Source organism: Lissotriton helveticus, chromosome 5_1 (genome assembly GCF_964261635.1).
Source record: "Lissotriton helveticus chromosome 5_1, aLisHel1.1, whole genome shotgun sequence".
Taxonomy (NCBI): domain Eukaryota; kingdom Metazoa; phylum Chordata; class Amphibia; order Caudata; family Salamandridae; genus Lissotriton; species Lissotriton helveticus.
This window is the reverse complement of record NC_136065.1, coordinates 257,346,840-257,373,689: the sequence shown is the minus strand read 5'-3', so window position 1 is coordinate 257,373,689 and position 26,850 is coordinate 257,346,840. Positions and strand designations below refer to the sequence as shown.

Here is a 26,850-nt window from a genome sequence, read left to right as displayed (position 1 = left end):
TAATAACGGCCAGTATCTCTGCACAGTTTGGCGAATTTTTTGGGATTCCTTGCTGTAAGTTAGTATAAGTCTTGGTGGTTGTTGTTCTTTTTCTTCTGTGTTAGATGTTTTCAGTTTTTTAATCAGCAGCTTGGTTCTAGTCAGGTTGTCCAATTTTTTCTTACTTTTATTGAGCTCTTTCTCAGGGTACCCTCTTTTGCTTAATCGATTGGCACTATTTTTGATTTCAAGTTCTGCATTTTTTTCTTGGGAGCAGTTTCTTTTCATTCTTAAAAATTCTCCATAAGGAATGCTGCGAATCAGTGGTCTCGGATGAAAGCTTGCAGCATGTAGAATGCTATTGGTAGCAGTTTTTTTCCGATAGGGAGTTGTTTGCCGCTGATTATCTTGGATATAGATTTTAATATCCCAAAAATCTATGTGATTACGATTTATGTTGTAAGTGAATGAGAGGCCAATGTTGTTTTGATTGAGGGAGTTAAAATATTCCTTGAACTCTGATTTACTTCCATCCCATATTAAAAACAGATTGTCAATGTATCTGATCCAAAGGACAATTTTGTCTATAACATCATTGTATCTTGGGGCCCATGCAACTTCCTTCTCCCACCAACCCATAGTTAAATTCGCATAGTTTGGGGAGAAAGACATTGCCATAGCACATCCGCAAAGTTGGTGAAATAGCTCATGGTTGAATAGAAAGATGGTTTTTTCCAGACATATTTTGATCATGGTTAGAAGCATGGCAGAATGTTCTAGTTCTCCAATATTTTTTTGTTTTAGAAAGTAGGCACATGCATCCAACCCTATTGGATGTTCAATAGATGTGTATAGAGAGACTACGTCAATGGTGACGAGTAGGTATGTGAGATTCCAAGTTATGTTTGAAAGAACTCTCAGGAAATCAGAAGTATGTGTGATGGTAAGTTTTTAACCATTGGTGCTAAATATTGGTCAATGTATGAGTAGATGTTTTCATAGATAGAGTCACATGACAAGACAATAGGTCTCCCCGGAGGATTTATTAGGGTTTTGTGAACCTTAGGCAGGAAATAGATTGTAGGGATAGTTGGTTTCTCCTTGAGTAGAAATGCATATTCATCTTCATTTATTAATCCTTTTTCCCGCCATTCGTCTAAGTGCTGTCTCGTATTCTCAATCATTTTCTGTATTGGATTTGTTTTGAGTGGTTTGTATTTTGTCTCATCTCGTAGTTGGTGATATGCTTCAACGATGTAATCTATTGTGTTTTGGATAACAATATTCCCGCCTTTGTCGGCTGGCTTTATTATGATTTTGTCATTTTTAGCCAATGTTTGTAATGCTAGACGTTCATTGTTGGACATAGTTTCTCTTTTGCCTTGGTTTCTCAGTTTTTCAATTTTTTCCAAGTCACACATTAGTGCTTCGGTAAATGCATCTATTTTATTTCCTGGCGATAGTTGTGGACCAAAGTTTTTTTTATTTTTTAAACCACTAGTTTCATGTGATGTTGTTGTAATGTCCATTGACTCTAATATGGTTAGTTCTGAGTTCTCATTCTCCTCAATGTTCTGCTCTAGTTCATATAGATCTTTAAGGAGTGGGATTTCCTCAATTGTCATTGAGTCTGAGTTTTGCAAGACATCCGATTTACTTTTTCTTGGAAGATTGTTATTAGAAATCCGTTTGTTGATGTGTATTTTGGCAAGTTTCAATTTCCTCACATATTTCTATAAGTCAATTTTAGTTTCAGTATAATTAAAAATGTTGTCGGGGCAGAAGGAGAGTCCTTTGTGTAGCGCTTTCTTCTCAAGTTCTGTGAGGCAATGGTCGGATAGGTTGATGATTAGGTTTTCTGTTTCTAGGTCTTCTTGGTTCGATTCCTCAATGAGTAGAATCTTTTTGGTTCTTGATCTTCTGGTTTTTCTTTTACTTCTGAAGACTTTGTATCGCTTCTGCCAAATCCTTTGCCTCTGCCCCTGCCCCTGATCTTGTATTGGCCTTGGTTGTGTATCGTGCTCTGGTCTAGATTCACTAGACGCATTTCCTCTAAAAAAGACAGGTGAGGAAGAGAGGTGGTCGGTGTACTCTTGCCAGTTGTGGATTCATTTTCATTTTCACTGCCACTTATGTCTGATTCACTCCAGGGTTCACCCGTTGGTTTGGGCATTTTTTTAGCGTAGTTTGTCTTTAGTATTTGGAATCTTTTCGCAAATGTAAGAATTTGTCCGTTTTTGTAATCAGCCTCATCGCAAGCAAATTTATGATGTTTGCGTTGCTGAATGTCGTCTTCATATTTATATATTCCCTTACGACCCCTAACCCCTAAACTCAACCAACCCTAAAAACTCTAAAACTACTCTTACCACCCAATAGCTTTACACACCTCTAAACTCACAAAATAACCTTACCACCCAATACCCTTACCCACCCCAAACCCTAAAAATACAACCCAATACCCTTCCCACCATATACTCCTACCCACCCCTAAATCCTAAAAACACCCTTACTACCCAATACCCTTACCTACCTCTAATCCTTACAAATACTTTTACCACCCAATACACTTACAGACCCCAAACCCTAAAATCGCCCTTATCACCCAATACCATTACCCACCCCTAAACCATAATACACCATTAACACCCAATACCCGTACCTACTCCTAAACCTTAAAAAAATCTTACCACCCTATACCCCTACCCACCCCCACATCCGAAAAACACCCTTACCACGCAATACCCTTACCCACTCCCAAATCCTAAAAACACCATTACAACTCAATACCCTTATCCACCCCTAAACCCTAAAAATATCCTTACCACCCTATAGCCCTACCCACCCCTAAACCCTAACCACCCTTATCCTAATTCCTGATATATATATATATATATAATCTCGCAACTTGCCTCGTCGCAGGGGGAGCACACACAGGCTGGTGCCACCAACGGGACCAAGGCAGTGTCCCGTGTAATATCAGCACAAAGTTCAAATTGATGGCACTCCACTCGGTGAGTTTTTCAGCAGCATTTATTTAATTGGCTGTAAAGACCTTTAAATAAATGCTGCTGAAAAACTCACCGAGTGGAGTGCCATCAATTTGAACTTTGTGCTGATATATATATATATATATATATATATATATATATATATATATATATATATATACACACACACACACACACACACACACATGTACATACATTTTTATGGCAAAGGCATGCGTGGTAAAGGCATAAGCATTGTAAAGACTTGCACAGTAAAGGCAATGCATGATAAAGACATTGTGTGGTAAAGGCATTGCATGGTAAATGATTCGTTGTAAAGGCTGTTTCCCTTTACAGAATAACCTTCAGTAAACTAGTATGCAAGTATTACAGTGATACAGCAGCCATATTCACATTGCATAAAAATAAGCATAGGTCACTTACTTTACATTAGGGGTAGGTGGAATTGGTGTAGTTTCATTCCGTGGAATTCTGCGGAATTGCATACAAATTCCATGTGATTCTGCCAAGGGGCAGAGTGGGCAATGCAATGTGCAGTGCATACCCCTCGGTGGCACCGAGGGGTATGCAGTGCACTCCAGAGCAGTGCATACCCCTTGGTGCCCTTAAATAAGTATGACATGTCACCGAGGGGATCCACTCCGATGGATACCCCTCGGTGTCCTTATATACTTATGTAAGGGCACCTATGGGTATGCACTGCAATGTAGTGCAGTGTATACCCCTCAGTTCCCTTACATAAGTAAGTATGTAACGGCACCGAGATGTATGCAGTACACTTCAGTCACTCTCAACCCTGCAGCATGATTGATCAAGGGAACTAGGCATTGTGACAACATCAAACCAGTACTGATCTCACTAAAGTGGCTTCCATTAGAAGCAGGGAGACTCTTTGAACTGGCCTTCATCATGTAAAAGGTTCTGTACTGCAGAACCCCATAATATATTTCACAAAACCTCGCCCTATTCAGGGGCAGTCGCTCCCTTAGAACACAGATCAATTTCTCCTGAACCCCAACGTTTAAGAAAACAACAAACTTTCTCCCTGTCGTTTTTTTTAAATGCTCCTAGATGCTGGAACTATCCCACTGGAGAATCTCACTGACCCTTCACCAGAAACCTGCAAGAACTTCAAACAGTTACTAGTCTGCTTACACCTATTAAACTAATGCTCTATGTTCCCCTACCTGTTCTATAACCACATGGTCCAATTTCTTCCTACTTGCTAGTACCCTGCTATTGATATTCCCCCTGGACTCCCTGTAAATTACCTACCCATGTAGCAGTATCATGTTCAGTAGCTAGACCTCCTATCACTCATTGCAAAGTACCTCACTGTTTATTTACTATGTCTCTGAATGTTATTTCTGAAGCGCTCCTATGCCTCTGGGTCTTCTACAAGCGATATAGTAAACTATAAATAAATAAATATATGGGTAAATAAATATCAAGGTACATTCGAACTCCTGCGCCAATTGTTCAAACTTAGCCATTAGAGATTTGGTAATGGAGTTTGTCTAGGAAAATAATACTTCAAAAACAGTCTTAAGGGACACTTTAATATTTCATGTGTAGTTACTGTTGTGTGCCTCTGGATATACTGAATGCAGAGAGTCTGGGCACTCTGACTCATTCATTTGGTTATATGAGTCATCAACCAGTCCATACTATCTTGAGGAATGCCTCACTCAATTGACTAGCCAGAACATCATTTCTATGCAGTTTTCCTCTTCCCATTAAGCAAATATAGGCAATCGTGAAAAAGCTAGACAATTAGCATCTACTTTGTTGTTTCCCAGGTGTAACCACAGACAGACAAAACCATCTTAAACACATCTTTTTAAATTTTAAAAGCTATATTGTTTTTTATGACAAAAGACAAACACAAAGGATGCATGTAACAGTAGTACAGAACGCATGTAGGACAGGCGGGTAAAGTGTTCTATACATTTGTCCAGGTATACATGACACATTATGGATGGTTAAGAAAACCAAATCAAACATAATACAGTCATTGGTACAGGCGAAGTAGTTGTCTAATGTCTTGCATACAGGTCTGGATTGAGGCTTCCAGGGGGAGCTTTGGAGGGTAATGGTATTGGCCCCTGTTAGATATAATATTCAATTTAGCCAGGACTTGAAGGATGTAGTTGTAGTATTTTTCCAATTAGCTAGGACAGATTTACAGGCCACGGTCAGCAAAATGTCTACCAGAAGCCTATCACTAAGCTTACCTATCATTAGAGTTGTGGATCCAGGAATCCTTGAATGAGAGAAGTGAAGTCATATTTCAGCTGAATCCCAGATAAGGACCGAATAAAATCAAATACTTGATCCCAAAAGTGGGAGGCGGTGTTACAGTGAAATAACATAGGCAGCATTCCTGAGTTGTGTCAGCAGCATCATTTTTACATGTTGTTTTTAGAACACTGTCTCTCTTGTGACTTGGTCAATTTTATAATATTGCAATAATATTGCAACTATTTCTTTTCTTTTTTTAATATAACATATTTAAGATGTTAGGAATTGCAATATTTGATGATATTTTAATAATCTTATGCAATAATGACATTCTTCTTCTTCCACACCAAAATTTACAAGAGATAAACTATTCTTTCTACTTCACAGATTGCATGTAACATTTAGTTTACACATAAAAACAACACGCCTAATAGTCAAGATATCTCTTTAGTGTGACTTTACATTGTCATTGAAACATAACCCCTCTACATTCCAGAATAAAATGTGCTATTTATTATCAGTGTTGAGAGAGGGGCATCGGGAGTCACTGGAAGGTTTGCCTCTCGTGAATCATGGTCCCACCTAGGTCTCAACAACAGAAATAAAACCAGAATGCCAGGGATTACATTTGGTCAGTAGGGTAACAACATCCTTTGGAAGACACAATGTGACCAGCAAGAGAATATATTTCCCTGTGAAAAGTAATTGTAAACTGCTATCTGTGAGGGAGTAAAGAGTGTTTTTCACACAAGACGTTCGCTGGCTTGTGGTAATAAATATGAAATAAATATGAATTTGATCACTGCACTTTAGAAATAATTGTTTAAATGTGTATTCTTTTTCACTGGTGTGTGAGTGTGTGCGTGCGTGCGTGCTTGTGTGTGTACGAACCTGCGTGTGTGTGTGTACACGTAAATAGGTCGAAAGTGGGAGAGAAAGGATAGAAGAATGAAATTCTGTCCAATGGTGCCATCAAACTAATCTAGTGCCCTCATACACCACAAGCCGGACAAACGAGTGGTTTGTAAATGCCCCAGCATGGCGAGAGGGCAATATAGGACCATATTAGAAATATTACCATTATGCATTTTTCTATCACTTTATTTATTTTGGGAGTAGTTTGAAACAGCTGTTTTGTTTTTAAGGCAGTTAAAAATGTACTCTGACTGAATTAGTATGTTTAAGTTTTATTTACATTTCATGAATAATTTTGTGATAAAACAATGGACAATGGAGAGTCATTTTGCGACTGAACCGTTTACCACTTAAGTATGGATTTATATTAGCCAAATAATTCGCTACTTAATAAGCTTGTTTTGCATTTTATATATGTATGTTTCTACTTCAAATCGAAGAAAATAATACTTCCAGAGAATGTGCTGCATCATTTTTATTTTTGCTGCATTGTTTAGATAACCTGCCTGCTTAATTTCACCCACCAAGCTGCAAAACACTAATTGCCAATAACAATAGTAAAGCTCTGCAGAGTTGTTTAGAGGTTATTATGAAGACAAAATTAACATTTCACAGGGAATTATTAAATATTTTTCACATTTCATGGTTCTCTGTGAAATATGGGTATCTGTACCACTGCATGTTGTGCAATAACCCACCCAAACACATAATATATCCAGAATACATGATGGGTAGCTGTGTAGTATTGCCCAAAATTGACTGGGTGGTTCTAGTGACATCATGAACCACAAGGTTGAAAGCTGAGTGGTTTGAATATGTCAGGGAACTAGGAAATAGAAATATATAACCACATCTTTACATTATGTATTTTTTATAGTGCATATTTATTTTCGGGGTAATTAACTTGAAACAAATGTTTCTTCACAGTGAAGGTAACCAAGTTCACTGATTTGAATTAGAATGCTTAGGATGTTTTACCTTTCATGAAAAAATGGTTTCTAAAATAATGGACGTGGTGATGGCCAGTGGAATTATGCAATTCAGTGGCTGAAGTTTTTGTCTCATAATTGTAAATGTACCACAGTTCCCACATAATTTGCAACATTCTCTAAAATAGTTACATATATCACAACAGGGCGTATGCATAATGTGTATTTTGTTGCCTAATTTAGATAACCTTGCTGCATAAATTGGTCCTCCATGCGACATTATCCTAGTAATCCTGGAAATTGTAATGCTCCATAGAGTAGCTTGATGGTTTGCATATGACAATGAAATGCATATTTCATAGGAAGCCACTGTATGTTTGGCACTAAAAGCCAAACTTGAGAAAACCCTTGTCCCCTCTGGCAACTAAACCTGCCTCTGCCACAATTTATTTATTCACTTACTATATTTATAAAGTGCACCAATCACCCCCGAGGGATATCCCTTTGCTGGATCAACATTTACAGGGCTCTATGTAACAATTATCCCTAAAGGGAAATAGCCAAGACTTCAACCTCGTCCAAAACGTGAAGCGGTTGAGGGTAAGGCGAACATCGAGAGGCGAAGAGTTCCAGTGAATGGCTGCTAGATGGTTGAAGGAGTGTCCACCCATTCTGGGCCTTTTTGGTTCGCTTAGCCCTAACCAAAGCTAGGTTTGCAGAACGGAGTACTCGAGTAGGTTTATAAATAACGACTCAGTCATCCAGGGTGGCTAGACCGGCGTCATAAAGTGCTCTGTGTACATAACATAATAGCATGCATTTGGCTCTCGTACATACTGGAAGTCAATATGATGAATTTAAATTGGCAGTGGCTGAGCTTCTTTGAGTACTGTTACAAATAAGTCTGGCTACCCCAATTTGAATTAATTGAAGGTGGGTAAATAGAAAGTCGGTATTCCCAGGTACAGAGCATTCCCGTAATCCAGCCTACTCATAATTAATGGTTGGGTGACTGACCTCCTCCCTACTACCAGAATCCAGAGAAAAAAAGTACGCAGAATAAAAAGAAGACCTAAGCATTTACCACAAAATGCGTTTACCTGGTCTTGCATGGAGAGACAATCATCAATTAGGAATCCAAGATTCTTAAATTGCCATATTTGGCTTGGTAGAGAGACATAGGAGCGAAGGCCACAAAGAATCATTCCATATTCAGCCAGCCCCTCGGAAAAGCAGGATCTCTCGCTTTTCAGCATTTAGTTTCAAACGGTGGCAACTTCAGAGGGACATCCTATCAGTGGCGGCTCCCCCGCTAAGGCGCATGATTGTTGCCCCACGACAATTTCAGCAGTGCATAAAAGAAAAAGAAAATGATAATAACATGATGTTATTATCATTTTATTTTTCTTTGCGGCACTCGTAGTCGGGGCGGGGCTGGGCTCTGTGACGCCAGAGCAGAGTGAGGAGTGGTTTGCAAGCCCAAACCGTCATGCACACTTAGCATGTTCTCCAGGCAGCCCCCTGGAGACCAAGCCCAGCCTCTCAGACACTGCCTGAGCAGCCAAACAGGCCACTCAGACCAATCACGATGCTGCTCATGTAGCATCGCGATTGGCTGGGAGAGTACGGAAGCCTGCGTGCTTCTGGTTCATTCAGCAGGTTTGAAGAGGACGGAGGGGAGGCGTGTGGTGGCGCAGCATAGAAGGTACGTTTTTTTTGTTATCCATTCCCTCTGCCTCACAACCCCCGTTCCGAGGTAGCCGCCACTGCATCCTATATGATTAGCTTATGTCTCTTGTGTCTCTTGTGTCTCTCATCAACAGAGATGATAAACTGAGTATCATCAGCATAAGAAAGGATCTCAAAGCCCCAAGCCTTGACAATACCCACCAGGGACGTGACATATATGTTGAACAAGGTGGGGCTTAGTGTAGAGCCCTGTGGAACGCCACTGTTGGACATGTGGGGGTTATACTTAAATGGGGCCAGTTGTACTGAATGTGACCTGTTGCAAAGAAAGGAACCAAACCAGTTCAGAGCTTCTGAATGTAGTGTTTCCAGCTACTGGTTTAGGTGAACTCGGACTTTCTCGCAAATTCGCTTACGACAAGAATGAAAAAATATTTTATTGAGACTGCCTTGTTCCAGTTGAAGACTTATTTATCTAGTAAATCCCTGCTGGAGTTACAATTTTGGGTCACTCCCGTTGGACCCACTTGCCGGAACACAGGGCGTATAAGAGTTAATGTCAGGGCTGGTAATGCATGGTCCGTCACATGCAGCAGTATTACTACCGCCCCAAAGTGGTGATCCAAGACACGATTCATCGATCTGTATGAGGATCTGCAATCATTATTGATGCACGGTGCCAGGGTTTTAAGTGGGATGAGAAACTGGGAATCTCTCAAAGGGGCATAGTCAATGCAATTAAGGGCGTGGCTTACAAACACATAAGCTAAAAATCTGTGTTTAGGACAGTGTGCCGCCCAAATGTATTTTGCTGTTTCTGTCATTGCGTCCAGATATATGATACAAATCACATCATATTTACGAGTCAGGACTATTGACTTTGTCATAAGATAAATAAGCAGCAACTATGGCTTGTATATAATATTGAAATAACTTCCACTTTAAGCTCTGGTGACACCAGGACAAACAATGTTGCTGCTCCTGAGTATCAAGAAGAGAAGGAAAACCCAGAGAGAAAATGACTCTCTTTAAACGATTTCCCTTCCTCTACAACACTCAACTCGCGCTCACCAATGTGCCGGCTGTCACTGCAGTCCAGGAAAAAAAAACGGACCGCAGTGACAGGGCACAAAACAGAGGCCGATAGAGACCCGTTTCGGGGCCCCTTTAAAAGAAACTGCCGGTGCTCAAACCCGGTGAGACCCGGTCCACTTAAAGCAATTCCTTCTCAGCCCTCCTGAAAATGTCCACCAAAAATAAGAATGCCCCTTAGCCGGATAACCTCAAAAAGTAATCTACGGCGGACTTCAAAACAATGATGCAGGCTGTAAAGTACAATCCCTGAATGCGAGATTATTCTATAAAACAGCTGGACGTATAATTAATTATTATTTCGTTAAAACAGAGAATAACAATCGTTTCCTAAATTTTAACGCACAGATAAATTTTTCTCTCGTAGTTCTATGGCTCTATGCTGATGTGACGAGTTAGATTGATGGAACCCAACGCCGCCCCGCCCCCTTGATATGCGCCTGGACTCCGCCCACACCTGTTTGGCCCACGGAGTTTCGCCTCCCGATTACCGCGCAGACAACACCCTGACTCCGAGGCCCGGCCCCTCCCTGGTGATTCAAAAGTCAGCAGCAGGTGCGGGCCCGCCCAGGGGAGCGGCGTAGATCGGCGCCTGGGCCTCATGGGAGAGCGGTGTCGGCTAGACAGAGCGGGGAGCAGGCGTCCCGGTGCCGGGCCGCAGGTGTGGGTCTCCCCCGGAGTCTTGGCTCCTTCCATTGGTCGTGTCTAACGTAGCGGCTTGAAGTCCGGTGTCGGAGACGACGGATCGGATCCCAGACAGGAAACGTCTCCTGTTGCAGCGCTGGTGACGGGCTCGAACAGGTGAGCGCTCCGGGGTCGTTATTTAAGACTTCGAGGCGGCGCGGGCTCAGTCTACGGGGCGGCTCGTGACGCCCCCCCACATAACACAAAGCCAGGGTACACTATCGTGAGAGGAGAGCTAGGCATAGATACCTCAGTGACCGCTTTCCATGTGGGTAAATAGTCTTGTCTTTTGTTTACAACCTGCTACAAACAGCTGTGCGTTTGTAACAAAAAGTGCAGAAATGCAAGTGTCAGAAAGCAAAGCTATACCTTCACAAGTTGCTCCGGGTAATATGAGCCAGTGAAAACCTTTAGGAAACGGTAATATGTGACTATCCTCCAGTGGCTTTTATATATTTGTATAGTGCTGGCGCCTGCCTTTTGTCCTATGAGTAACTAGTGTATGCTTTGTTTTAGGCGCCTTGAAGAGGTCATAAGGCGGTTTTTAGCGAAGAGAAGTGCGTGCGGTTTTTAGCAAAGAAGGAACAAACCAATTGGCTTGAAGTGTTTCAAAGTTTTCTTCGCCCCTCTGCACGAACGTGTGAGATTATTATTTTGGCTGGTTTCTTACAAAGTCGCCCCCCCCCCCTTTGCGTGGGCTTCGAGGTGTTTCTCGATGCACCTGCTACTCAGAGCCGTTCGCCCTTTTGTTCCTCGTCGCTCAAACAATGACCCCGTCTCCCTTTCATATGTAGGCAGGCGCCCATGACGACGGGTTTCTCCTTTATTTTAGTATTAATCTGCATTTTAAGCATGCATGCCAACATTTTAGACAAGTGGATTTCTTTGTAAATACAATCGGGTGAATGTATTTTCCACAATGATTTCCATTGAAGCGTAGGCCGTTCCAACAGTGAAAATAGGGCATTTTTGGTATAAAAAACAGGGTTCCCCCTCTTGAATGGGGTCTACTGGTATGTGGTTTAAAGTGTCCCTTGTCACCCCATCATCTCATTAGAACATCTTTCAAGTCGATGAGGAGAGTTGGCCAGAGGAGGAAGCAACACTTTATCGCGATTTAGTACAGTTTTTTCGTTTAAGTAGTCACTTAGGTTGTCAACTAGGAGCATATTACTTGGCGTGTGACGCCTTGATGCCGTGGTTCGAGGGGTGTGACGGGCAAACAGTGCAAATGTACACATTTCCGTCTAGTTCCAACCCCATCGCACTTGAAAGATTGTTGTAAAACTACACACCCCCATCTTGTAATATTCTCAAGATGTTATCATGTCAGTTGCAAATATTTCACAGAATATCTTAATTGTTTGTTGCATGCTAGTACTTGTTTTACTTTCGCTGTGTGCGCCCTTTCACTCACAATTATTGGGAGGTGCTTTTTTTTGTTGTTGCCAGACACCCCTACGTAGTGTTTGGTAATGCCTGGCTTATTAAAGTATGCCATTGCAGGGTCCACTACTTCTGCTCGCTTAGCAGGTGTTCTGGAGTCTATCCTGCCGTAGTGCATGCTGGGAACCGCAGAGAGGAAATGTTGCTCCTGATTGGCACAATGTGGTGGGTGGCACTTATCTTGTAAACGGGATTTGAGCACGTTAAAACCCCGGCACTTGTGTGGAAATTGTATTGCCATGAGCAAATCGTATTCTTATGCAAGTGATTGTGGGAGTTTTCAGTAAATGTTGGTGAACACCCAGAAACTCACGAGAGTAACGCACCTCATTGACACTGGTGAGCATCCAGAATAGTACAATTTCACACATTTTTGTTAATTTATACACAGGCGTACACTAATCGGTACCTTCCCAGGAGATCTCCTCGAATCCTTTAGGGATTCGCAAGTAGTTGGAATTTTATTGGCCACTTAAGAACATTTCTGACTTGAGAATCCGACCTAAAGACGATCATAGAAGCAGTGGACTGTTCCATTTCCTGCTGCGGCACCTTAAACATTTCTTACTTTGCCCCGGCTTTACCTCTGCCTGCACCAGCCCGGCTGCTTTCGGAAACTTTCTTTGAAACTGGTCTTGGCTGGACTCTCCCCTGTTCAAAGGCCTCGTCACTCATGGCTTCTGCTGCCAAGTAGTCCGCGCGGAAGGAGACATTTGTGCACTTTGGTCTCTTTTAACGCTGAAATCAGGCAGTCGCGTAATCACTCTTTCCCAATTGACTTGGGGAACAGTAGGCAGTTTGTAACGTGTTACACTTATCGGTGCCTTTTTGGCTAGTTATGGAACCTGTTGGTTTTTCAGATATTGCGTCAATCTATTTGTGTCTGGGCAATTTAGTTTAGTTCGTTTTTTCCGTCATTTGTTATGTGATGTTGCATACTTTTTCTGTGCTCAGCTGGCTTTTTGGCGTGGATCTTAATAAAAGGGCTTCGTGGGAACAGGTTTGTTTTGAAACCATCTTAACATATGTGAGTGTGGTCACTTGGAATTAGTTTTGTTTTGCAGACTTGAGTGTACACACTGTTAGACTCTGTGCTTTTCTATAGGTTGGGCCTTGCTCAGGGCCTTGGGTGGAATCAAATGTCACGCCCCCTAGGGGGAAGGAGGGGTGGGGCAGATGAAGCGCCAAAAAAAGCAACCAGGGGCACCAGCTACCTGCATAGAAGTGTTGAAACACACTTTTCTTTCGACCCAAGTCGTTGGGAGACTGCTCCAGGGAGCTACATCGCCCCTGGAAGGTCGGCGCCCTGGGCGGGGGCACAGCTCACACATGGTAAAGGCCGGCCCTGGTTGGGGTAGAAAGGTGTCATTTAGCCCCTTGCCTGCTAGTGATCCTCTTTAGATGGGTCCTAGGCTTTATTTTGTTACTACCAGGCTTTGTCTATTAGAAAAGCTGAGGTGCTTCGTAGACCAGGTTGGGTTGTCAACTAATCTGGATGTTATAGGTCTGTAAATTGCACCTATTTTGCTGCTGCTGTTTTCTTTGTCCTTGCAATTGTTGAAGCCAGGTCTCTTTACCCGTTTTAAGAGTTAGTGTTTGGAGAGAATGTTGTCCATTTGAATGTTTTTAGGCATTTCTAGCGGCAGTAGATGGAGTGGCGTGCACACACAGAATACAACGGGCATCTCCTTAGTATTCAAAGTTTCCAGAGCATCATTTTTCTATACCTAGTCATTCTAATTTTTTTCTACCGGTATTTTGATGGCTAGTGCCATGACCCTTTTTAGGTCTCGCCTGTCGATGCGCATCGAGCAAGCGAGACTATAGGGGCTCATCCAGACTTTATCTAACTTGCAAGGAATCGTGGCGATTCCTTGCAGTGCCCGTGACTTTTAAGCTCAATGCGCATGTGCATTGAGCTTAAAAGCGCGTGCACATGCCCCCAGCCGCCTGCCTTGCCTACTCTCTCTCACAGCCTCCCCCAGCTCCGCCCCCTCACTACTTGATTGCACGGCCGCTAGGCCGTGCCTCCCCTACTCTCCTCCCCCCTCCTCCTCTCCTCCCCTGCCTGCCTGCCGCTAGGCCGTGCCTCCCCTACTCTCCTCCCCCCTCCTCCTCCTACTGCCGTGTCGCACCTCTCCCCTCTCCGCCCCCTCCCCTGCCAGCCGTGTTACGGTGAAAGGCTTGTTTTTTTACTTAGCAAAGAGAAAGAATTCATGCACTGGGATTTTTGGGGGCGCACTTGTACAACTACCTGAAAAGCGAGCAGTGAAAACACGTTAACTCCGCGTGCTTTTGGAGCAGTATGAAAACTTAACTCGAAATACATTCTAAATGCCAGCAGTAGCCTTGCAACCCTAACCCCTCCCGCAAACATAGAGCTAGCAAGGAATCTACAATGGCAGAGTAAAAAGGGCCCAACCCGACCCGACTCAGCCGCTAGAAATAATAAAGAGCGAACATGAGATACATTGTGGAGCTGTAATACTGCAAGGACGTGAATGACCGCACGTAAACCCGGCGGCCATTTTGAATCTACAGCTACGTCAATTTCCTAGGGAAGCCGCCCGCAAGCCCCTCCCCTGCCCCAGTCACAAGCCCTGCACGCCTACTCCTCGTGTATCGGTTGCTGTTGTCGGCGATCTTCATGAGCCTTTCAGCCAATCGCACAGCAGTTCACGCCTGCTTCTCGTGAGCCAGCAGGGCCTTTTTGGCTTCCCATTGGCTGCGATACTCACACCGTCTCCCAGTGCACGGACCTAGTCGTCTCTCATTGGTTGTCTTCACTCTCACTGCTGTAGCATTTACGAATCACGCATGCCCCTCGTGCACAGTTTACCAGCTCCCCGACTTCACCATGTATTGTAAACAGCAAAACTTGGCACAGACTGTACATCCTTTGACTCCCAAAAATATTAATACGCAACCCAGCCTGTTAAAACTGGTTTGTTGAAATAAATGTGTTGATGATACTTAAGAGGCAACTCTGTTTTCGACCCATTTCTTAAGGTATTTTCCAGGACATACATAAACTACTCACCCAAATAAAATGTCAAGCTGTGTTTACATGGGAAGCTTTTTATTTTGCTCTAGGCTAACTTCAAAGTGTCAGCGTTTATAGGAAAGAGGAATGCAGTATACTTGCTCCAAAGAGCCTGCTTGTGCCTTAAAAAAAAAAAAAAAAACCTCACTCACCCTCAACCCCTCACCCTCACTCACCCTCACTCACCCTCACCCACCCTCAACCCCTCACCCTCAACCCCTCACCCTCACCCTCACTCACCCTCACTCACTCACTCACCCTCACTCACTCACTCACCCTCACTCACTCACTCACCCTCACTCACCCTCACTCACCCTCACTCACCCTCACTCACCCTCACTCACCCTCACTCACCCTCACTCACCCTCACTCACCCTCACTCACCCTCACTCACCCTCACTCACCCTCACTCACCCTCACTCACCCTCACTCACCCTCACTCACCCTCACTCACCCTCACTCACCCCCACTCACCCTCACTCACCCTCACCCACTCTCACCCTCACCCACTCTCACCCTCACTCACCCCAACTCACCCTCACTCACCCTCACTCACCCTCACTCACCCTCACTCACCCTCACTCACCCTCACTCACCCTCACTCACCCTCACTCACCCTCACTCACCCTCACTCACCCTCACTCACCCTCACTCACCCTCACTCACCCTCACTCACCCTCACTCACCCTCACTCACCCTCACTCACCCTCACTCACCCTCACTCACCCTCACTCACCCTCACTCACCCTCACTCACCCTCACTCACCCTCACTCACCCTCACTCACCCTCACTCACCCTCACTCACCCTCACTCACCCTCACTCACCCTCACTCACCCTCACTCACCCTCACTCACCCTCACTCACCCTCACTCACCCTCACTCACCCTCACTCACCCTCACTCACCCTCACTCACCCTCACTCACCCTCACTCACCCTCACTCACCCTCACTCACCCTCACTCACCCTCACTCACCCTCACTCACCCTCAACCCCTCACCCTCACTCACCCTCAACCCCTCACCCTCACACAGTGCAATAGGTCTCGGAGCATTTGAGTTAGAGCTTTTAGAAATGTTTATGGCTTTTTTTTTTTTTATTCTTTAGCATTGGCTACAGGAAACAAAAATGCTTAAGATTTACAAAAAAACCCATAAACAATTCTAAAAGCACTAACTCTAATGCTGCGAGACCTATTGCATTTCCAATGCTTGTTTGGTCCAAGTGGGCAAAGAAAATCCTCCTGTCTAGTAAGCATGCAATATCTTTTTCGATTGGGAATGGCCATTTGACTAGTCTCATGCTTCCAGAGATGCTGGTCTCACCGACATCTGATTGGTCGGCCTTGGGAGGTGGACCATTGGCAAGGCTCCCTGGGAGAGTACCTCTGTATAAGGCTCCTACGGAACTGAGGTTGGGCGTGGCTGGAAATAACCTCTGCAGATAATCTGTGTGCTCGTGCAGTGTGATTAAAAAAGCACACAGGAAACTAATGACATTTTGTGTGCAGGCTTCTTTCTGGGTGGGTGCAACTATTTCCACAAGCTTAGAAGAACATTCCTCCCACCCTTACTTCAGGACAAATACATAGCTGGTCTCAGAAACCTGCTGCAATTCTCTTTCCTGCTCGTGAGGCCATGGTATCCACCCTGCCTCCCTGCCACTGTCAGTCCTAGGGCGTGCCCTGATGGGTGCAGGTGACGTCTTTTCAAAGGCATTTTTCAAGGTATGTGCGCAGCTGATGGGATCGCAAAAATAACTTCGAAGGGTGGCGGGGTGTGAGGCATGCCAGAGTTGTCAGTCTTTCCCCTTCCTTGTATGGCTGAGAATGGTGCTGTAGATGCCACTACTTGCATGAGGTTGTGGAAGGGATTGAATTATACCCCCTTGTTTGTGTCTGGAGGAGGGCTTCACTTCACTCTATAACACACGTGCCAGCAGGGTCCTCCCTGAGGTCAAAATTTACTGTTGTCCTATATTCTGAAGATGACAACATCCGTTACTGTACGTCTCTTAATTTAGTTAAACCAATCTTGTTTTGAACAAATAAACGCATCTTAATGTTTCGGCCCTCTATGCCTCATAGGGTTTGCCGGGAAGAATGCCTTCTCCAGGTAATTGTTTGTGTGGTATTTTAGTGTGGCTGGAGGCTGCATCCCAGAGTGCAGGGACGCTGAGATACCTGTCCCTCTTATGGGTTAGTTAGATTTCCTCAAACCTAAATGTGGTGGAAGGTGTTGGGTCCAGTCCAGCAGGAAGGACCTCCCGCTCAGTTTTTAGAACCCTCCTCCGATAATAGTCTTTGTGATATTCTGTCTAGTAGAATCTGGGCAGTGATTGTATTTTTTGGGTGTTAGAACAAAACACAGAACTACTTAGCATGCAGAACAGCGGCTTAATCCAACCCCACACACTCAGTATTATTGAGAACAGTCTCATGAAGCTGTACAGTTTTTATTATTTTTCAGTAGTGCTTGCTTATTGTCCAACTTCGGTTTGCGGGAGAAATGCTCTCCCCACATACATTTAGGGTACGTTCTACCACCTGTCACAACTGGACCTGCAAATCAGCCCATTCAACTCTCTGGTAATAAAAACTTGAATATATTAAAAAACAGCTACTCTCACGGTTTCTCCTTCCTGATGAAACAATATGGGCTCTGTGTCCAGCTTTGTCCTAGGTTTTATACTAAGACGCTCCTTTTTGTCTGCCAAAGTTTTTTTTTAAATTTGTTTCTTGCCTCCTGATCCGTTAATCCATTAAAGTAATGGGGTGACCCAAAAAGGTACTGGACCTGGGTTTCTTGCAATATGGAAAAATGGTCCAAGACCTCTATATTTTATTGTGACTCAATTATTCAGTAACTTTTTTGAGTTAAAGCTTACATGTTGAAGTAACAGTGGATTGTGAAATACATCGAGTGTGAGGTTATGGGTTGGGTTGATGGACGTCGACATATGGTCTTGTACCTCAAACACATTGCTTACGTCAATTATGGGTTTTTCTGATGATTTATGGTGTTTTGGCGGTGACAGAACAGCTCACAACACTGGCTTCCTGTGAAGATGTAATTATCTACTGTACACCTATATGGTTATCAGTGTTTACTCCTGAACTTGCCGGCTGTGACGCAGCTGGAATAAGCTTAACAGATTTATAATTACAGGGTTTGCTCAAACTGGCTGCCTGTGTTCGAACTGCTGTTAGTTTTCGCGAACAAATTTCTGAAGCCAACGTCAATTATAAATGTTATCGAATATAGTTTATCTTCAAAACTGAATTCCAGATCGCTTAAATTTAATATACAGACTTTTTTCACTAACGCTACAGGTCTTTGCATTTGAAACGAATTATTAATTTTGAATGTTTCTTCATGTTTTTAAAATGAATTAATAAATGAATGTCTTAAAAATGTCGTCAAAAATCAAGCCCAGTGAATGAAAGTTTAACCAAGAGTCGACAGTGTTGCTAAAGTCACAGGAGTGACTCCGCACAATAACTAATTGACACTGTTGACTAGTCTTAAAGGATTAAAATACACTCATCAAATTTGTTTAAGACTACATTCAGTCTGCCTTTTCACTCTCTGGGCGAGGCCAAGGCTTATATACAGGTTGCTTGTCCATTTTTATTTGTAATCGGATTAGTGAAGCTAAACCAAAGAAATTACCATAGAGGAATGGCCAGGGATCAGCCTGATTTGATTTTTTTAAATCAGTTTTGCCCTGGTTATAAGGGAGTCATCCCAGGTGCTGCAGCTATGCCCAAACATATGCCTCCATTTTTTTGTAACACAGGTTCCTCGTTTTTTAAATGTATTTATTTATTTATTTTTTAGGGCTCAAGTCCAGCACGTTTGAAATGTCTGGTTTGGGGGAGCTGAATCAAAGACTGTGATTAGGAGGGAGGTTTTTTTGCAATTTTTTTTTATGGCTGCCAAATTTTGTTTGAGAGTGTTATTTCACAACTTCTGAACGGCTGAGCAGGTTTAAATCACAGCCATTTTTAATTTAAAACAACTGACATTAACATCAATAGTTTTGGCTATTGTGTAGTGAACTTTTTGTTTACCCGTACAGAATACGGGTACTTCATGGGCAGCAGTAGTGCAAGATTACAGATAATTCAAGATCCTTCAGCAGGTTCATTGCTGCTTATTGGGAGTGGGTGGTTTTGGGTCATGTGGGACAACATGGACACCTTAGTGGGTTCAGCAGGTGGGAAAGGAGAGAACACTATATGAAATTTTCCAGAACTGGCTAAAACCACTCCTACATCATCCCTGTAGCGAATACTCTAGTTGTAGCCTTCAGACATCTCATCCCGTCATACTTTTACCGCCTCCCCATGTATCGGGCTGCATGGCCCCCTCCTTCGTTACATCTCCCCCGTGTTGTTCCTGTTAACATGCAACGGCTGGAATCCGCAGGGGATCTATTAGTCCTGAACACTGAGCTCGCTTGATGACCTGTTTCAACTACCCCAGTCAGTCTATAGAGGGATTTGGCGGAGTGGAGTCTAGACAGCAAGCAATGGGATGCTGTTGCTCATGGTCTGGGGGTGTTGCACCAATAAGGTTTAATTTTTCCCAGCCCCTCAAAAGTGGCTAACAGGAGCTCCACGGAGCTGCATCTGCCAGTTGACTCCATCAATCCACTCAACGCATTCCTTTTGCCTTCACGCTCCAAAGTTCTAGACTTCTATGAAAGATTACTATTAGAAAACAGCTTCATACCATGGCCCATGTTTAAAGATTGCCAGTCCTCAGTTATGATGAAGGCTGCTTTGCTATACTTGCATTGATGGGCAGAGCACTGTGAATGCACATCATTAAATGCACTGTGACAAAGCAATTGGGAAGGCACCTCTAACATTTTGGCGTAAGGCTTGCTTTTCTTATTAACACCACTGCAATTAATATACCCAAAGGCATTAAGGGGTTGGTACCCTCATTAGATAACTTAAACATACATTAGGTAATTACTCCCTTACTGTGACCGATTCTTCACAAGTGCCTACACTGACACTAAACTCAACATGGAAAGGGAATAACCAGCTGACTCTGGTAAACTGGTTAGATTCATGCAGATTATGTCCTGGTCTGTCTCTAGTAATAACAGCAATTCGTGAAGTGCCTCTTTTTCTTATCCTATTTGTTTTTTCTCCCCAGGTATAAAGTTGGAAGACTTGCTGTGAATCTTGGTTCATCAGTGGGCACCGGAAAGTGACAACTCCTTGGTTTCTTCATAAGAGGTTTTGGTGAAGAGGTCCTGTAGAGTGTCTTAGCTGCACCTCCTGTTGGTTTTCCGGGCTCTTGTATACCACTTTTTAGAACCTGTTGGTTTCAACTTGCAGACATGGATAAAGGCATCAGCGTTGAGAACCCATACGCCCATGTGACTATCCCTCGTGCCCAGCTCAAAAGTAGCTTTGTTCGGAACTATCTCGGGGAAGACTTTACAGGACCCGTCATTGCAAACCCTGCTGTGGTGCCCACCTATCCTACGTATGCCCCCCCGGACAGTCACAACAATCCTTATCAGCCTTCTGGTGTAGGAAGCGGTGCACCAATCAGAACCCAGGAGTCGTGGAGACGTCCTTATAACCCCTATGCCAGCCAGAAGCTTTCAAACGGAAATAACCCCACAGAGATGTACACCATTGATTTGGACAAGCGCCACAAAGATCTGCTGGAGTCCGAGCCGGATCCCTGCTGCTGTGCCTGTTGTTGCAAAGCTTGCCCCTGCTGTCGGAAATGTTGCTGCGTCGTCTCCTAATATGAAGTTCTTGCACCCTTTAGGTTTCACTTACCGCTGAAATTGTTCAGAAGGACTTTTACTAAAAGTTACTATTGAATATCTCTATATACAAAAGCCTGTTGAGTTATGTTGCTAAAACATTGCCAACAATTGACTTTATTTTCCAGGTATTGGGTTTTGGAGGGAGGGTTATGGGTGCAATAGAACAAACTCCTTCAGGAAAATGCCGTTGTGCCAATCATTTGCCTTGAAGCACACCGCAGGAAGCTGTCGACATCTGGACGGGATGTGCCCATATTTTTTACTCTGTGAATATCAATGAACTTTAGGAGGGCCTCCAGGCTTCATCTGATAGTCTTCAGATATGACTAGACTCTGTTACTCAAGTAGAGACAAAGTAAGAAATGTGAAGGGCACATCAAGGGGTCCTCTCCCCACCATAGTGTTAAAGTATGCTACTGTGATCCAGTGAAAAACAGCCATAGAAGTGAGGACTGGTGTATACTTGACCGAAAGAATGAAGGAGAGCGAACAATGAAATGAGTAAATGTGTAAATGAAGTATTATGAAACGAGCCTGCTATACCTCTACTGTGCAATTCCAAATATTTTATGTTCTTTGTTTAAACGTTTTAAATAAATATCAATTCTACATGCATCATTGCTTCTAGAGTTTGTTGGCCAAGAGTTTTGGATGTGAGGCATGCTAAAAAGTGACAATGACCTTTATGAGGACAGGTTTCATGTAAAGTCTCTCATGCACAAAGTTTTGTGTGCAGTTGCGCTAGAATAATAATAATATTAATCCACATTTGTAAAGCACACAATCACCCGTAAGGGTCTCTAGGCGCTGGGGGCCGTCGGGAAGATTAAGCAAGCTATTGCCCAGAGTCACATGGTGCTGGGCTAACCTGCCGCCGGAGCCAGGGATCGAACCCTGATCCCCAGATTCCAGCATCAGTCGCCCTGGCCGCGTCGCCACACCACTCCCAGAACAATTCCCAGAGTCTGGGTGCTGCCTCTCCAATTCAGCAGGAGAGTAGGGTAACCAGTGGTGAAATTTGGAGAACACACACTCTGGCAAATCAATTACTAAAGCAGGGTGTGGTAGCCACTGTCATTTATATATCCACATTATCCATTGAAATAATTCGCACTGACATGCAGGTTTACTGGTAATGCTACTGATAAAACTATACAATGCACAAATAATGTATGGAATGCTAGTTTCAGAAAATATTTACAAAAAGTGATTAATTTGTGTTTTCGAACAGCTGATTTATTTTGAAATGTGTACATTTAATTTACAGGCTTGTAAATGTTTTGCGTTGGAAAAAGACACCTTATAGACTTTCCTTTCGCTCTGCATACCCCTGCAAGATTTTCAAATCGCTCCATTTACTGCATCCTCTAGCTTTTCTGCCAGGGAGAAAAGTAAACGCCAATCTCCATGTGAAAAAGAATAAACAGCAGTTTATAACGAGTCGTAAAGAAAAAATCAGGGGGCCCCCCGAGATAGCTATATTGGGACCAGGGGAAAGATACTCAGAAAGAACTATAGTGTCCCTAGAGCATATATCTACTGGATTATTACATTAGTCCAAAAGATACTATGCATCCAACATAGGAATTGCCTGTTCTTTGGGTCAACCTTACAACCACAAAGGTATGAACTTACTCATATCAAAAGGGACTAACAATAAAGTATATAGATCAATAGTATTAGCAATTTATAGACACAATTTCTAAACAATTATGACAACAGGTGTACGAATAACAAAAATGTCTGTGGCAAGAGTGTGGTTACAAAATTAAAACATATATGTTTATTCTGTTTCATACAGTTCAATTATTATGCGATAATAATTACAAATAGGCGTTTAAAAAATCAATACATCATATAAAAACAAAAAAAATTTAAAAACAAAGATTACACATCCATATGTTAAAATTGTTCAAGAGAACAAATGTCGATGCAGCGTTTCGGTGTTGATAATAGGCACCTTCTTCAGGACTGTTTCTCTATAAAGAGACACACAATTACCAATCAGACAACATTACAATTTGACATTTTCTACAGACACCTAAACTTAACATGTTCTGTCTATCTATAACATCTGATTCATTTCTATATATTCATTATTAAGTAAAAATCAATTTAACTAGTTTACATGCCGCATTTAGAACTTTACAATTTTTGCCCCTATATTTTCAGTTCATAGTGTGGTTGTGTGTAGTTCCCTCCTATATCACCTAGTAACGGAATCCTCTATTCTGTTACTTCGAGAGACACAGTAACATGAGGTTGCTACGTCTTATCTTAATTATCAATGTTCTGGATTTATTAGGAGACGCTTTGCAATATCGCGTCCTCATCTGAATATGCTCAGCAGAGAATATACCCGCACCGGTACGTCTGCGTGGTATAATGAATTCAATTTCTAAAAATAATCAAAAAGCAATTAACACTATAGGTGACCTTTCTTCTTGATTCTAGGTCCTCTCTACTGTCAAAGAATGAATAACAGTACCTGAATAATTATAAATATAAAATGTACCTCGCCTTGGAGGAGCCACCGATCTAAGTTCAGGTGCTGGATATCTATGAAAGACACGAAAATAACTCTATGTTCTGTAACAATATATTTTGTCTTTTTATTTGCGCAAAAGCTGATGTACACTCACCACCTATTTCCTGCCACTTCAAGAATCGCTGTAGCCGGGCCCGAAATACTGTTTGCCACAGCGTTGTTAAAATCAAGGGTTGTCCTCAGGATTTAAAACGTGATCTGTAGAGTCAGAAATTTATTTTGAAGGTATTATTATACTTGGTGTTTTCGCTACAAAAAATGCACAAAGGCTTCATTTTCATTTTTCTAGCCTATTTATTCACATATTAATATAGTCAGGTGCCTCAGATCAGTATTGATAGAGCTGAAAATAGCTCCCATTCTTAATACTACACTATGCCATAAAGCCTAGTGTAGTGTCATGTCAATCGCAGGTAACAATTCCTATAACGAACACCACCATTAATTTGGTTCAGTGACTACCCGCGCACCCACTAGAGTAGCGCGAAATTATACCTCAACACTCGTCACCCTTTGTCTACCAAAATAAACGTATTTCTGCCTGTTCAGTAGTGATATATTAAGTATTTTACACATACGTCATCACTATTTGTTTATGAATGCCGAGAACAATTATTTTAAAAACCATTGTTAGGGCTTTAATCGTTAAATTTATGCCCATTGCCTGGCGCACTGGCTTCGTGTTTACCGGCAACAGTCAGCGTTGATAATGTTACAGCCCTATTCCAATTTCGCGGGATGTCCCGTAATGTAACAAGACAACATTGTAGTCCCTCTTACCAGTTAGTATGTTGTCGGTCTCCCTGCTTTGTTTTTATGATGTATTGATTTTTTAAACGCCTATATGTAATTATTCTCGCATAATTGAACTGTATGAAACAGAATAAACATATGTTTTAATTTTGTAACCACACTCTTGCCACAGACATTTTTGTTATTCGTACACCTGTTTTGTCAGAATTGTGTTTAGAAATTGTCTATAAATTGCTAATACTATTGATCTATATACTTTATTGTTAGTCCCTTTTGATATGAGTAAGTTCATACCTTTGTGGTTGTAAGGTTGACCCAAAGAACAGGCAATTCCTATGTTGGATGCATAGTATCTTTTGGACTAACTTAATAATCCAGTAGATATATGCTCTAGGGACACTAGTTCTTTCTGTATAACGAGTCGTAACCTGGCATTTGACCTCTGTTTTTGATACACAGCATGTGAGAAGATAAATACAAAATTTAAAGGCATTGTGATTGCTTTTTCAATCAAACAATGAGGGCTCTTATAGAGCGTGGCTAATAACCTATTATGGTCTCAAGGCGCTGGGTTCTGCAATTCAGTCGAAGAGCCAGGTCTTCACCCTATTGCTCAGCACCCCCTACGACTAGTACCTATGATCATGTGGGGTGACCATTCCTCTACTGATGAACAGGTTTTCTTTTCTTTCCGACTTGAAAGCCTCTGCCCTCTAGCTCATTTGTATTTATTTATTTTTTGGACTGGAAGGCTAGGGGCTAAACTTATATGCACGGAGGCAGTCACTAGGATATTTAGACCCCATCCTTTGGAACCACCCACCCACCAGCCTAGTCTCCAGATACAAAAAAAAAATCTTATTGATATATTAAAGAATTGCAGTTACTCATGACCCCAATAATCCACACATAGCCCGGGTAAATCGTATACAGCAATATGTGCAATTCCTTGCAGACTTGACATTAAATGGAATGAAAATAGTTAAAAATGCATTAAAAAGATGCTGCAAATGTACAGATCTAAAATGCCACGTAGACTAGTGCATATATAATCAGTTCCACGACCACAGTTTTACATCACAAGTATGGATTTGCTGCTCTGCTGCAGAATCTTCAGATTGTAGCAAAGAAAAAATTGTTTGTTTTAACTCAAACGCATCAAAAGGTACTAAACGTCTGAACATGTTTGAGCAGTGGAAAGCCCTTAGCGAAGTTATGTGATCCTCTGTAAGTGGCTTTTCCATATTTGGTTGTTAAACTGGTACTAATGGGATGAAAACTTTTCCCAGAAAATGACAAAATAATGAAATCATGCTATTAAAGTGCTGCATTATGCCACATAATTTGCTTTTTCTTGCCGCATAATTTAATGAACCCTGCTGCATAATTCCAGAGGCTCATAGACAGAGCATCAAGGATCAGATCCATCTCGTTGCAGTAAGTAAGCATGCAGTGGGCTCCAGAAGTCTCTGGGGCTTGCCCTTGGGTTTTGTTCTGCAGCTTAAATCTCAGCTTGGACTCCACAATGGCATGTATCCACTGGTCCTGCTTAGCTAATGTAACTCTGCATCCACTGCATGGCACGCTATCTGCTTGGCCAGCAATCAAGCCAAAGTTGTGAAGCACCGAGTGGCGGCTGGCATGCCCCGTGGGTAGTAGGGCAGGTGGGACATTATTAAAAAGTTAGATTAAAACAATTTACCTGCGAGCACGATATGACGCCCTCCTCCTCAATGGTCTTCTCTCCTCGAGGCAGGCAGACTCCAAACTCCCTTCACCAATCCTAGAGCTGCTCTCATCGGCATGAGCAGTGCTAGGATTGGTGGTAGCGGCCTACCTTGGCGCGCCACAGTGCTGTGGAGGCTTTGGCTTTCTCTAATTTTTCTGTCTTAAGACTGGGTTAAAGAGGTTTAATTTACGCGACGGCTGGCCAAAAAGGAATGCACACTTTAAACTGAAAGTGCCCTGCTCTCTGTTGCCAGTCAGCAACAGACACTCCGGTCGGGACTGGTTGAAGAAAAATATAATAGTAATTAACTTCATTACCATTTTATTTTTCTTCCTGGGGACTTTTCAGTCTGGTGACTCTCCTCTGCTCGAATGGAGGAGCCGCCTGTGAAAGCACCGTGGCATAGGCCGATAAGTGGTGGCACCCAGCACTGCCGGAGACCGTGAGGGGATCGAAGGGTGGATCTTTATTATGTCCAACACCTCACACTTTTGCCCAACACAGAACAGTGTCTACTCAATTGGAGTCTCAGGGGGAAAGAAAAGGGTTACAGGCCGCCCCCCACTCAAATCATAATACACAACTGAAGGCCTGTCACCACAAGACACTCTTAGTTTAATTTAAATATAAAGCTGGTCAAGTGATATGAAAAAATTCTTATTCATCACCGGCCAAGTAATCTTTGGCTATTCATAACCATACGAGTGTCAAAGATTAATATGGTACTCACGTAACAAGACAGTCGCTCTACCATCACCCATCAACAAGTGTTCATAGGAAAAAAGTGTGGAAAAGAGAGTGAGCCCCTCACGGAAGAACCGCCAATCGGGTTTACCTGACTAGCAATTGTCAGTAATCCCAATTATCATCATCGGTGACTCACTCTCGTAACAGTGGGAAAAGGAAACGAACAACAGAAAAAGACCAACAACATGTAACAGTGCTTTTTCTCAACATCAGCCCCACAATCTGCTGATTGTTGTTGTAGC

General features: G+C 42.7%; 1 long non-coding RNA gene across 1 annotated transcript; it reads left to right on the top strand.

The window, feature by feature from the left end:
• The first annotated feature begins 10,352 nt into the window (after positions 1-10,352).
• On the top strand, positions 10,353-21,446 carry LOC144754409 (uncharacterized). The gene is made up of 2 exons (XR_013594720.1): positions 10,353-10,657; positions 20,201-21,446. It is a non-coding gene; the product is annotated as an uncharacterized LOC144754409 (long non-coding RNA).
• Positions 21,447-26,850: the final 5,404 nt, after the last annotated feature.